Source organism: Choloepus didactylus, chromosome 8 (assembly GCF_015220235.1).
Source record: "Choloepus didactylus isolate mChoDid1 chromosome 8, mChoDid1.pri, whole genome shotgun sequence".
Taxonomy (NCBI): Eukaryota; Metazoa; Chordata; class Mammalia; order Pilosa; family Megalonychidae; genus Choloepus; species Choloepus didactylus.
Window position 1 is genome coordinate 1,319,039 of NC_051314.1, and position 14,669 is coordinate 1,333,707.

The 14,669-nt window shown below is 46.9% G+C and overlaps 1 protein-coding gene across 1 annotated transcript in view; it reads right to left on the reverse strand.

Moving 5' to 3' along the window:
• Nucleotides 1-14,567, reverse strand: part of ZBED4 (zinc finger BED-type containing 4) — a 35,135-nt gene extending 20,568 nt beyond the window's left edge. Inside the window, exon 1 of the mRNA XM_037846668.1 lies at nt 14,448-14,567. The gene's annotated coding sequence lies outside the window, so the exon portion shown is untranslated. The remainder of the gene's footprint in view (nt 1-14,447) is intronic.
• Nucleotides 14,568-14,669: the final 102 nt, after the last annotated feature.

Consider the following 14,669-nt stretch of genomic DNA (forward strand, 5'->3'; position numbering starts at 1 on the left):
CTCCAAAATGTCTCTGCATTTTATACTCTGATAAAGGACTCCAGTAAAGATGATTAACACCCACCTTGAATGGGCAGGTCACATCTCCACGGAAATCACCTAATCAAAGAGTCCCACCTACAAGAGCGGATTAAAAGAACACGGCTTTGTGGGACCCGACTCCCAGGGGTGTGAATCTCCCTGGCAACGCAGGATATGACTCCCGGGGATGAACCTGGGCCCAGCATCGTGGCATTGAGAACATCTTCTTTACCAAAACAGGGATGCGAAATGAAACAAAATAAAGCTTCAGTGGCTGAGAGATTTCAAATGGGGCAAGAGGTCACTCTGGTGGGCATTCTTACACACTACATAGAAACACTTTTTAGGTTTTAATGTATTGGAAGAGCTAGAAGTAAACACCTGAAACTATCAAACTCTAACCCAGTAGCCTTGACTCTTGAAGATGATTGTATAACAATGTAGCTTACAATGGGTGACAGTGTGATTGTGAAAACCCTGTGGACCGCACTCCCTTTATCCAGCGTATGGACGGATGAGTAGAAAAATAGGGACAAAACCTAGATGAAAAATAGGATGGGGGGATGATTTGGGTGTTCTTTTTCACTTTTATTTTTTATTCTTATTTTCACTTTTCCTCGTACAAGGAAAACATTCAAAAAATAGAATGGGGTGATGAATGCACAACTATATGATGATACTGTGAACAACTGTACACTTCGGATGATTGTATGGTATGTGACTATATCTCAATAAAAAAATAAATTATAAAAAAAAAAAAAGGAACATAGCTTTTCTGGGGTACAAAACAGATTCAAACCAGCATATATATCAAATGGGCAACATAACCATGTGGAAAAAAAGAATATTTTTCAAGGAACTTTAAAATACAGTACTTTGGTTATTTATTCTAAACGGGGTATATTTTAAGGACAAAAGGGACTTAAAAACAAAAAGAATGCCTTAACCTTTGCTCAACAGTTTTATGAATAATAATTTTTAATTCTACTTTATGTGTAGTTTAACACTAAACAAATAGGCAATTTTCATGATGGTATTAAAAATCAAGATTTTCACAGTAAGAAAAGGTTTTAAAAATCATAGAAATTAAGCCCAGTAATTTCTAATTACTGAGTATAAGCTCAGAATATTTTAAAAATATATTCTGAAGCACTGTCTACCAAAAGGGCCACAAGCAGTAACAGACAAGCTCTGGGGCACACCCAGGGACTGGCCCTTGGTTTCTAAGCTCCTTCTGCCTAAGAGGCCGGGAAGCCCCTGCAGAAGTGGCTGACTGCAGGTCCGCAAAACGACGGAGAAGGGAGCCGTGGAGGCTGTGCCCGGAAGGTGAGGTGCTGAGCCATGGGACACGGGTGCCAGCTGGGAAGGACGCTCACTGGTCACACACAACTATCTGCGCATAGAACAGCAAAAGCAAAAGCCCAAGACTTTACAGCGAATACATAAAAGCCCATCAGTCTACGTGAGTACTTTTCTTAAAAGAAACAGTCCAAATGTGCCCTATGGAGAGATGTAACGCACCAATCTTTCCTCTGGAGGGGGCTGTGGAGGGAAAGGATTAAGCGTCTGCCCCGTATTTTGGGGGGTATCGAATGGGAGGAAGATGGGTGGGATATGGAGGGAACGAGGCCACCCCTGCTGCACAGAGCTGGCAGGAGCAGGCTTCCGGCAGGGCCCCAGAGCACCACCCCGCAGGTCCCTTGCTAACTGCAGATCTAAATCAGCATCAGCCCCAGTGGGGCAGCCACACGTCATGCACAATGGAAGGACATGGCACTACCCATGTGTCAGTGCGAAAAGTGTGCTGCCCAAATCAGTCGAGGCCTCCCTGCCAAGACCCAGGAAGAGACATTGTGCGGCAACAGCAAACATGTCCAGGACACAGGGCAAGTGCAAGACCACGGCCCAGTCACTCCAAAAGGTCAATGTCGCAGAGTATGGTGGGAGATGGTGCAGTAGGAAGCTCCAGAATCAGACCCTCCACCAAACAACCACTGACCTGGCAGGGCCTGGACCACCTCTCTGAAGTCTGGAGTCCAGGGGACCCGGGCAGCACCGGGAATGGGTGGGAGGGAGATGCTGGCAAACCGTTGGAAAGACCGGTGCGTTCCATGCGCCCTGCAGCGGCTCCCACTCTCCCTCCCCAGCCACGTGGTGGAGCCAGTTCGGGCCACAAGGACCCAGTCCTCCAAAATCAGGTGTGAGTGGTCTGACTGCCACTCACTGCTTGGGATCAGCAGCTTCGAATCACAGGGAGGTGGGGTGTGCGGGCTCTGAGGGCGGCCGCTGTTCAAAGCCCCTCAGGGAAAAGTGGCAGAAGACACTTAAAGAGGCAGGAACCCCCTTTTGGGAGCAAAAAATAGGTTGGAAAAGTCACAAACTCATGACTCCAGCCAACAACAACATGGAAACCTAGCAATCCCAGAAGACTGGGAGAAACAGATTTCCAGGGAAATAACAAGATAATACTCAGAAAACAAAGAAAAATAAACTCAGAAAAAAGAGAACAAAAAAGATTTAATACTTAGAATGTGTAGCTCTCAAACAGAAAATTATCACAATCACAAAGAAACAGAAAATAATGGCCTGTTCACAGGACAATGAGAATCTGCCAGAAACCCTCCTGAGGAAGCCCATAAATTGGAACTACTAGTCAAAAGTCTTTAAATACACTGTTCCAAATATTTTTTCTGAGCAAAATCCACAACCAAAGAACTAATGAAAATTAGAAAAACATCAGAATAAAATAAAGGAACCAAACAAAATTTAGAGCTGTAACCAAAATAAAATTAAGAAAAGGAACCAAACAAATTTTAGAGCTGTAAAATACAGTAATTGAAGGGAAAAAACTCATTAAAAACATTCAACAGCAGATTTGAACAGGGAAAAGACAGGATCAGCCAACTTGAAGACAAGAAAATTTAAATTATCTAGTGTCAAGAGCAGAAAGAAAAACACAATGAGGAAAAATGCACAGAACGTGAGGGACTGTAGGACACCATCAAGTGCACCAACAGACGCACCACTGCAGTCTCAGAAGGACAAGAGAGAACGAGGCAGAAAAAGTATTTGAGGATATAATGGCCCAAAACACCACAAACAGGAAAGACATAAATACACACAAGCAGGAGGTTCAGGAATTCTAAGCAAGACAGACTCTAAGAGAGCTACATCAAGAGAGATTATAGCAAAACTGTCAAACGCAAAGACAAAGAGAGGATTTTGAAAGCAGCAAGAGAGAAGCGACTTGTCACTGACAAGAAATCTCCAGTAAGAATAACAGCAGATTTCTCATCAGAAACCATGAAGCCCAGACGACAGCAGAATGGAATATCTAAAGTCCTAAAAGAAAAACACTGCCAACCAAGAATTCTATGTATGGCAAAATCATCTTTCAAAAATGAAGAACACCCCAGAGGCTCACGGTACACGGCAGGCAGAGAACCAGCAGGCAGGGCCCACGTCTCACCTGTGGAGTGCCCTTGGTCCGGATCCCTGCCCACCTGCTCAGGCCCCACACTGCAGCCCCAAGACCACAATTCCCCAGAGCACACAGAGATCCAGTGCACTGATTGGTTCCCGACCTGGTTTGGACTCCGTCCACTGCAAAGAAGTTCGGGGAAGACCTACTTGAGAGTGCCACCTGCTGGTAGGTTAGGGAAACTGCACTCCAGCAAGTGTAGTTCTGCCAAATTATATATAAAGGCTCTAATAATCTTGCATTTCCCAAAATAACCTTATCAAGACAAGCAAATGCCCCCAAACCAAAAGAAAATCACAAAGCACTGGAAGAATCTAGACGATATGGACAAGCCAAATGAACAAATTAAAAAGTCGGAAGAGACACAAAATTTAGAGCAATTAATTAAAGTAGTACACACAAATCTCCAAAACATCTTTAACGAGATGGATACAGACATAAACGACATCAAGAAGACTCAAGAGGGGCATAAAAAAGAATTTGAAATACTAAATTAAAAAAATAGATCTTATGGAAATAAAAGACATTGTGGATCAAATTAAAAATATACTAGAGACACACAATAGCAGATTTGAAGAGGCAGAAGAAAGAACAGGTGATCTAGAAGACAAAGCAATAGAACATGAACGCCCCAAAGAACAAATGGTGAAAAAAATTGAAAAATGTGAAATGGATCTCAAAGAAATGACGGACAACATGAAGCGAACAAATATAAGAATCACTAGTGTCCCAGAAGGAGAAGAAAAGGGCAAAGGGCTAGGAAGAGTGTTTCAAGACATAAATATGCAAATCAAAGATGACCAACGAACCCCAAATAGAATAAATCCAAATAAAACTACTCCAAGACATATACTTACCAGATTGTCAAAGGCTGAAGAAGAGAAACTTCTGAGAGCAGCAAAAGAGAAGTGATTCACCGCACACAAGGGGAAACAACATAAAGACTAAGCACTGACTACTCAGCAGCACCATGGAAGTGAGAAGACAGTGTGTGACGTATCCAAAATTCTGAAAGAGGAAAACTGCCAACCAAGAATTCTATATCCAGTTAAGTGCTCCTTCATAATTGAAGGAGAGTTTAAAATTTTCCCAGACAAACAAATGTTGAGAGAATTTAACATGAAACCTGCTCTGCAAGAAATACTAAAGGGAGCTCTTCCTGGTGAGAAAAAAAGAAAGGGGGGAGAGGTCTGGAGAAGAGCACAGAACTGAAGATTATTAGTAAGAGTAACTTAAAGGAAAAAAAGAAAGGGAAAAAATAGATCTAAAAACTAAGAACCAAAGGATAAGATGGCTGGTTCCAGAACTCCTTTCACCATAATAACTTTGAATGTGAATGAATTAAACTCTCCAATTAAAAGATACAGACTGGTAGAATGGATTAAAAAGTATGACCCACTGATACACTGTGTACAAGAGACTCATCTTAGATCCTGGGAAACAAAGAGACTCAAAGTGAAAGGATGGAAAAAAATATTCTACACAAGCTGAAACCAAAAGAAAGCCAGGGTAGCTATACTATATTAGACAAAATAGATGTTAAACACAAAGGGGGTTTATTTGGTTACACAGTTACAGTCTTAAGGCCATAAAGTGTCCAAGATAACACATCAGCAATCAGGTACCTTCACTGGAGGATGGCCAATGGTGTCGGGAAAACCTGTTATCTGGGAAGGCACGTGGCTGGTGTCTGCTCCAAAGTTCTGGTTTCAAAATGGCTTTCTCCCAGGACGTTCCTCTCTAGGCTATAGTTCCTCAAAAATGTCACTCTTAGTTGCACTTGGAGTATTTGTTCTCTCTTAGCTGCTCCGAAGCAAGAGTCTGCTTTCAATGGCCGTCTTCAAACTGTCTCTCATCTGCAGCTCCTGTGCTTTCTTCAAAGTGTCCCTCTTGGCTGTAGCTCCTCTTCAAAATGTCACTCACAGCTGCACTGAGTTCCTTCTGTTTGTCAGCACGTTTATATGGCTCCAGTGATCAAGGCCCACCCTGAATGGGTGGGGACACGCCTCCGTGGAAATATCTCATCAGTTATCACCTACAGTTGGGCGGGGCACATTTCCATGCAAACAACCTAATCCAAACATTCCAACTTAATCCCCACTAACATGTCTGCCCCACAAGATTGCATCAAAGAACATGGCTTTTTCTGGAGGACATAATACATTCAAACCAGCACAGCGGGATTTAGGGGGATTGTTTAAAGGTGTGTTTCCCACAGATCAGCACCGCAAATATAGATAGGGGCTTGCATGATATACTTCTAAGTATATCTTGTAAACTCTCTGTGACACTAGCACAGAGAGTTTACAACAGAAGGGCATATGGGAAAAATCTACCTATTGCATACTAGGGACTATAACTAATAGGAATACCATATAGGGACAGATAATTAAGGGCTGACAAGAGCTACGAGATGTTTTGGGTCATGAGAATTGTTGAAAATGGAGAGTGATGAGGCTTGTACAACTAAGAGATGATAATGTGAGATACAGATGGATTATTGTGAACATAACATATGCTATGTGAATTTAGGAACCTCCTACTTTATAAATCAAGCCCTCGATCTTGAGGCTTGCAAGGGTGAAACTTATGGTTGCAATGGAGAGGCTAAGCCCACCTATAATTATGCCTAGGAGTCACCTCCAGAGAGCCTTGTTTGTTGCTCAAATGTGGACTTTCTCTCTCTAAGCCCAACTCTGCAAATATACTCATCACCCCCCCACCCCTCGATGTGGTACAGGACCCCAGGTGAATGAGTCTCCTTGGCAACGTAGGACACGGATTCCTGGAATGAGCCTGACCCTGGCATTGAAGGATTGAGAGTGCCTTTTTGACCAAAAGAGGGAAAAGAAAGGCAACAAAATAAGGTTTCAGTGGCTAAGAGATTTCAAATGGAATAAAGAGGCTGTCCTGGCGGTTACTCCTATGCAAGCTTCAGCTTAATATGCCAAATAGCCACAGTATGATAAGCCCAAGTCAACAGTAGTCCTGAAAACCCTAAAGAACACCCAGATCCCTATCTGAGAGACTATAAAATTTTCAGTCACTAAGTTTATTCTTCAGAAACATAAATCCTTCAGGGAACTCCTATGCCAGCTAAGTTCCAAAACTCAGAGGCTATAGCCTCTTCAAGAACATCAACCAGATGTGTCCCCTTTGCTCATAATGTCGACACCTCTTTTCAACATGAAGATAGGGAAAGTGATTAAACTAGAGGAAGGGGTAGCAACAGACAAGAAGGAATTTAACAAAGGATTATGAACACTGAATCTCTATATAATTTTCTTTTTCTTAGTTGCTAGGGTATTAGAATAGCTAGAAGGAAAGAATTGAAATGGTGGAACTGTAACCCATAGCATCCTTTGAAATTTGTTCTATAGCTACTTGTTAAATTATATAATCTGAAAGCTATCACTTTTTTGTATATATGTTATATTACACAATAAGGAAATATCTGAAACTATTTATTGTAACTCATAACAACTTTGGAAATTTCCTATATAACTACTTGTTAAATACTTTGAAAGATATGATCTTTTTGTATACATGTTATATTTCACAATAAGGAAATAACTGAAAATGTGGAATTGTAACCCATAACATTCTTTGAAATTTGCTCTCTCCTTGTTGGGTTGCAGTTAGAATGCTATTACATATATATGTTACATTCTACAATAAGAAAAAGATTAAAAAAATACATACTTGGTTTCAATTCAAAACACAGGTACTCTCAGCCAGCTGTCAAGTACCCCGAGAGAAGGAAAGAGCTGGAGGCCGGCACTGGCGGCCGGGCTGGAACTGGGAGAGCCAGCCCTTCCTGCGGCCCGAGAGCAGCCTGCACGTTCTGAATGTGCAGAGCCCAAATCAACACGTCCTAGAGGCAGCAACGGCCTCAGAGCCACTGTGCCCACACGACGGGAAACTCGGGTGCGGTCCTGGGCTAAACTGAGATGGAGAACCTGAAGTCAGAGGCAAAGACAGCAGCTAAGAGTGAGACCTCGGAGCCCCAGAGCAGAAGTCCCGATAAGGCTGCTTTGGAAACAAAGCACATTCCAAAGCAAGCAAACAGACCACTGTCCCTGAAACATGTGGGTCACATACCAGGGCTATTTGGATTGTTCTACTCACTCCACCTGGGGGGCCCATTTGCAGAACCCCAGCCACCGCACCGTCCACCTTTTCCTCAGGTAGAGGAGGCCTTCTCAGCTGTGGTGAAAGCTGCTGAAGCGAAGGGTGGCTTCCCTGACGCTGTAGCTGGACTTCTCTGGAACAGCCCACCAGCCCCTGAACTGCTCTCTCCACAGCAGGCAGGAGGAGCAGGGATCACAAAGGGGAGCTGCAAGTGGCTGCCGCTCTGAACGGAAACTCAGCTGGACGGTTCTGTCACTGGAGGGAGAAGTAGTGCACCCAGAGGCCCCGGTCCACCTGCCAAGGGACCGCTCGTCCTGCCAGGCTGGGGGGTGGGGGCAGTGGGGAGGAGGGCACAGTCAGAAAGAGCAGGGACCCCAGCCGTCTCCATCCCCCATCCCAAGCCTGTATTGGCTGTTTCTGTCGAACACAGTCTTGTTGGGAAAGAGCCAGGGTGCAGCTGGTGAGAAATGAGGCTGGGACAGTGCCAGGCAGTTCCACGCGGGTCATTTAATGTCTCTGTCCACTGATCCCCCCACAATCCCCTGCAAAGTCTGGGAAGGGGGCTTTCCTTCGAGGACACAGGCTGACGGGGACCGGGGTGCGAGTCTCCCCACCTTGGGGCCTCCACCCTGGCTGCTGCCCCCCGCCCCTCAGGGCTGGACTCGACTTCCCCTCCCTCCAAGAGGCGCGTTCCGGGCACATGTTCTCCAGCAGCAAACAGGGCATCGCCTCCACCCCACCACTACTGCACACAGCCACACCTCCAGGTACACCAAGCTGGAGAGAGCAGAGAAGCACGAGTCAGCGTCTTGTCTCCCCCGGATCCCTTAGCCCTGAAGTCTCCTCTCCCCCTCAAAATAGGTGGCATCAGAAAAAAAACTTTATTTCATTCCTAACAAAGCTTTTAGAATTTGAACTGTCAATAGCACATATCAAATAATTAACAAAGAATGATACATGATATTACAGAATGAACAAAAACCTAAGTGACTCAGAAAAGGAGGGAATATCCTCAACATGATAAAGGGCATTTATCAAAAAAACCCACAGCCAGCATTATTCTCAATGGTGAGAGGCTGACAGCTTTCAGCGAGGTCAGGAGCAAGGCACGGATGCCCAGTGTCATCACTGCTACACAACACTGTAACAGAAGTTCTAACCAGAGGAATTAGGCAAGAAAAGGAAATAAAAGGCATCCAAATTGGAAAGGAAGAAGTAAAATTACCTCTGTTGCAGATGATAAGATTCTGTATGTAGAAAATCCTGAAGAATCTATAAGAAAGCTACTAAAACTAGTAAATGAATTCAGTGAGTTGCTGGCTACAAGGTCAACATAGAAAATCAACTGTATTTCTATATCCCAGTAATAAACAATCTGAAAAGGAAATTAAGAAAACAATTCTATTGACAGTAGTATCCAAAAGAACAAAATGGCTAGGAGTAATTTTAACCTAAGAGGTGAAAGAATTATATACTGCAATCTAGAAAACCCTGCTGAAAGGAAGGCCCCTGCCGTGACTCAGCAAAACTCAAGATGCCCACACTCCCCAAAGCCATCCAAAGACTCGGGGTGACTCCCCGGCCACATTCCAAAGAACTTCCTGCAGATACAGAAAAGATGATCCTCCTATTCACACGGAATTGCCCAGGGCCCCAAAGAGCCAAAACATAACGAAAAAGAACAAAGTTGGAAGACTCACACTTCCTGATTTCAAAACTTACCACAATGCTATAGCAATCAAAACCATGTGTTTATGGAACAAGGACAGACAAACAGACCAATGGAATAGAATTCAGAGTCCAGAAGAAAACCCATACATCGATGGCCAACTGATTTACGACAAGGGTGACAAGACCATTCAGCGGGAAAAGAATACCCTCTTCAACAAATGGTGTTGGAGAAACAGGATGTCCACTGTACCAGTCTGTACGTATTACGTCCCCCAGAAAAAGCCATATTCTTTAACGCAATCTTGTGGGGGCAGATTAATCTTTTTGATTAGGGTGTGACCTCTTGATTGGATGTTTCCATGGAGATATGACCCCACCCACTCAGGGTAGGTCTTGGTGAGTTTACTGGAGTCCTTTAAAGGGAGCTCCCAGAGAGCAGAGGGAGGAAAACGCCCCAGGATATGCTAAGGCAGGACACACAGATGTTAGACGCTTGGAAGCCAAAAGAGTTGCTTGCTGATGCTTTGAGATACTAGCCCAGAGTTTGCTCCGGAGAAACTAAGAGAGAACCCCAACACTTAGATGCACAGGAGCTGAAGAGGCTAAGACAGACAAGCCCAGAGACATTTTGGAGAATGTCATTTTGAAACACAACCTGGAAATAGCAGACGACAGCCACGTGCCTTCCCAGCTGACAGAGGTGTTCTGGATGCCATTGGCCTTTCTTCGGTGAGGGTATCCTCTTGTTGATGCCTTAGTTTGGACATTTTTATGGCCTTAGGACTGAAAATTTGTAACCAAATAAACCCCCTTTATAAAAGCCAATCCATTTCTCATATTTTGCATAATGGCAAGTCTAGCAAACCAGAACATTCACATACAAAAGAATGACATTAGACCCTACCTCTCACCATATATGAAAACTCAAAATGTGTCAATGATCTAAACATAAGAGCTGATGCTATAGAAGTCTAGAAAGAAAACAGAGGAATAAATCCTTATCTTGGATTTGACAATGGCTTCCTAGTTATGACACCAAGAGCACAAGCAGAAAAAGAAAAAAGTAGACAAATTGGGCTTCATCAAAATTAAAAACTTTTGCATACCAAGAACATTACCAAGAAAGTGAAAAGACAACCTGCAGAATGGAGAAAATATCTGCAAATCATTTATTTGATAAAGGTTTAATATCTAGAATATATGAAGGGCCATGTCCCAGTTTGCTAATGCTGCCATTATGCAAAATACCAGAAATGTATTGGCTTTTATAAAGGAGAATTATTCAGTTACAAACTTACAGTCCTAAGGCCATAAAAGTGTCCAAACTAAGGCATCAACAAGAGGATACCTTCACCGAAGAAAGGCAAATGGTGTCTGAAGCACCTCTGTCAGCTGGGAAGGCACGTGGCTGGTGTCTGCTGGTCCTGGGTTGTGTTCCAGCTCCTCTCTCAGCTCCAGTGCGTTCTTGGTTCTTTTGTCCAGGATGTTTCTCTCTAAGCACCTAGGGGTCCCTTCTTAGCATGTCCCAGGGCAAACTCTGGGCCTCATTTCTTAGCTAACTGTACTTCCGTCTGCATCTCCAAGCATCTCTAAGCATCAGCGTCAGACAGCGTCTGAGCCTGTGCAGCTCTTCTTAAAGGGCTACAGGAAACCAATCAAGACCCACCCTGAATGGGTGGGGCCAAATCTCCATGGAAACATTCAATCAAGAGTTCATACCCTAATCAAAAAGATTAATCAGTCTGCCACCACAAGATTGCATTAAAGAATATGCCTTTTTTCTGGGGGACATAATATATTCAAATTGGCACAGACCCTACACAACAAAAACACAAATAGCCTGTTTAAAAATGGCAAAGGACTCAAACAGTCATTCTCCAGAGATACACAAATGGCCAAGAAACACATGAGAAGATGCTCCACAGCCTTGGCCATTACGTAAATGCAAATAAAAACCTCAATCAGCTACCACTTTGCCCCCACCAGCATGGCTATTTAGAAAAATGGAGAAGAACAAGTATTGGTGAGGATGCGGAGAAACAGGAACCCCAGTCCACTGTTGTCAAGAGTATAAAATGATGCAGCCGCAGTGTAAAACAATCTGGCAATTCCTCAAAAAGTTACACAAAGAATTAACTGTATGACCCAGTCATTCCACTCCTAGAACGGAAAGCAGGGATTCAAACAGAGACTTGCACACCAATGTTCACAACAGCATTATTCACACTAGCAAAAGGAAAGCAACCCAGGTGTCCACCCACAGACGAAAGGAGCAGCACAATGTGGTCCATCCGTACGATGGGGTGTAAAAAGAAGTGAAGGGCTGGCTCCTGCCACAACACGGAGGAACCCAGAAGCCATCGTGTGGAGTGAAATAAGCCAGACACAAGAGGCCATACGCTGCGGATTCCATCTGTATGAAGGAGCCAGAAGTGGCAAATCCACAGAGACAGAACGCAGTTGGTGGGTGCCAGGGGCTGGGGGAGGGAGGAACGGGGAGCAACTGCAAATGGAAACAGGTTTCCTTTGGGGTGATGAAAATGTGTTGGAACTAGATAGAAGTAGTGGCTGTGCAAAATAAGGAATATAACGAAATGTACTAAATACCACTAGATTGTTCACTTGAAAACGGTTAATTTTGTATCACATGAATTTCACCATATTAAAAAACACGCACCTAGGTGATGACAAGTGGGGTGAAGGAGGAGAAGGCACAAAAGACAGGGCTGGAGAAAGCTCCACGCCTCTGAAAGTGCTTGTGGACCCTGCCGAGTCGGCTGTGACCACACACGCCGAGGAGGAGAACACCAGCAGGCCCCAAGCAGAGCTTTTCCAGAAGGTAGGGGTCCAAAGGCATGCAGGACTCCACGTGGCTGAACACCAGGAAACAGAAAACAGTTAAGACAAGCAGATTCCTTTAGCCCTAAAGTTTAAATAACGACCTGAGAGTCAGCGCACAGTAGGAAGGACAGGTGCTGACTTTCTGAAACTGCTGGGTGCCGAGAAGCTGCAGAGGAAACAGACGGCAGGCGAGGGCCTCGGGGCCTCCCCAGGGAGCTCCTCCGGCGCCCACGTCACTCACCTGCTGCCAGCCTCGGGGAGGCCACGGGCACACGGAAGGGGAAGGCATGTGCCCGATGGGGCCGCGCTCAGAAGCTGCGGTTGCCAGGCCAGGCACAAAGGGAAGGGAAAGGCTGCAGTGACCGGGGACACTTCACTGGCCTGCCCCCTTCATCAGCCCCACTTCCCAGCTCCAGTCACTCTCCAGATTACGTGCTGGACAGGAGTCTGAAAAATACACACACACACACAGGTGCACGCGCGCTTCTTTCTCTAAATAAATACTGCACATCAGTTCCTTTGCCCATACAAAGAACTGACTGGAAACCTCTCTCCAAGGTGTTGGGTACACTCTTTGCACAGCTCAAGTTACTCGCAAACTGCCCAGGTGTGCGCGGTGACATCCAAACAGCAACCACCACAGGCAGGAACGCACCGGAAGGAACAGCGCGTTGAGGGGGGGGGGGTTCAGACTGGAAGGCACCGCGGATCACCTGTCAAGGGCATGAGAAGTCCACGGTGTTTCAGCCTGGGAGGCTGCCCTCCTCCTGAAAGACTCCCAGGCTTTGAAACTTTTTGAAGAGTCGCAGAGTATTTCTTAACTTGTGCCAGACCTTTTCCTGAGTCAAGCAGATCTAATCTGCGTAAGGATTACAGGAAGCGTGAATCCCTGCACGGACTTCCTTTTGAAACTCTCAGAGGACGAAGTCAAACTCCTGTAAGCAGTGTGCTTTTGCAAGACGACTTCGTTTAGTAATTGAAATTAATAAGCGAGACTTCGCTTATCTAAGAAAATATCAGCAAATACCTTTTTTAAAAATCCCAACTAAATCCTTCTTGGCCTCCTAATTCTATCACCATGACCAAGGGGACAGGCCAGCACCACGTTTCCACCGAGAACGCTGCTGAGCTGCTCTCACTGCAGCGCACCAGCCTCGTTTTGAATGCCTAACGTGGACTTTGTAAAACGTACACTTAATCCAATCATAGCCAGCGTCAAAACAAATAATCTCCCTTTTTACGAACACCAGAATGCCAACAGAAGCGTCCCCGGTGCCGCGCGCGGTGTGGGGCTTTCTCCAGGGCGTCCCCGGCTGGGTAAAGTCACCCAGAACAGGAAGACAGCGCAGGGGTCCCACTGCCCGGAGGTCGTCCTAAGGAAGTGGGGACGCCTGGGTCACACGGAAAAGGACAAAGGCAACAAGACACGACTACAAGCCCACTGCAGTCTAGGAAAACACACCGTACTTGGAAAAAATTAGAAATCATAATTTGCAATTAAATTTACTTTTATTAATGAAATTTGAATGGACATACACAGAAACATAAATAACCCAAAAGCTTTAAAAGCCTGTAGCAACAGACTCATCTGTTTCCTAAAACATATTTAAACCCCTTACTGGAAATGTTAATGAAAATGAAATATATCTCGACAAAAGCCCTGAAAACAAGCTGGACGAGGAGCGGAGAGGACACGTCTGGCACCCGGTCAGCCGGGGTCAGTCACCGAGTTCTCCGCGGCGGCAAAGGCGTGGGTTCCGCTGCCCGCGGCCCCTCGCTGCCCCCGGCCCCGCTGTAACCACAAGCCCACGCGGGCGCGCAACGGGCTTAAAACTTCCCGCAGGATCACAGCGGCTGCGCCTCGGCGTGGACTCCCCGCGTCGCCGCACCGCGCGCGATCTCGCCGGCCAACTTCCTGCCACTTGAGGTGTTTTGTCAACAAACCCCCCAAACCGAGCAGCCCACGACGCCCGCACCTCCGGGTGCCGGCCCCGGGCGGGTGCGGGTCTCCCGCGCCTCCGCCGCGCGCCAGCTGTCAGCGGGGCCGCGGTCGCGGGGGGCCGGCCGGGGGCGCGGGGGGCCGGGGCGCGCGCCGTCGTCCGCTGAGCCGGCACCGCGGCGGCGGGGCGGGCGAGGCCTGGGGAGCCGCGCGCCCCGGCCCAGACAATGGAGCGGCCGGCGCCCCCGCCCCCCGCGCCCCCGCGCCCCCGCCCCGCGCCCCGCGCCGGGGGAGGCCGGCGGAGGACGCCGAGCGCCTGAGGCGGAACCGGCCCCGGCCCGCCCGCGCGCCTCACGCACTCACCTAGGACGCCGGGCCTCGGCGGCCGGCGCGGTCCCGCCCGGCTGCGGACCGACGGAGGACGCGGGGCGGCCGCGCTCCCATTCATTTGCCGCGGCTTTGTCTCGCCCCCGCGCCCCTCCCCGCCCCCGCCGCCCGCCCGCGACGCCGCCCGGACGCAGCGCCCCTCCCAGGCCGCGGCGCGGGCGGGCGGAGGGGCGCGCGCGCGCGCAGGCGCAGTGCCCC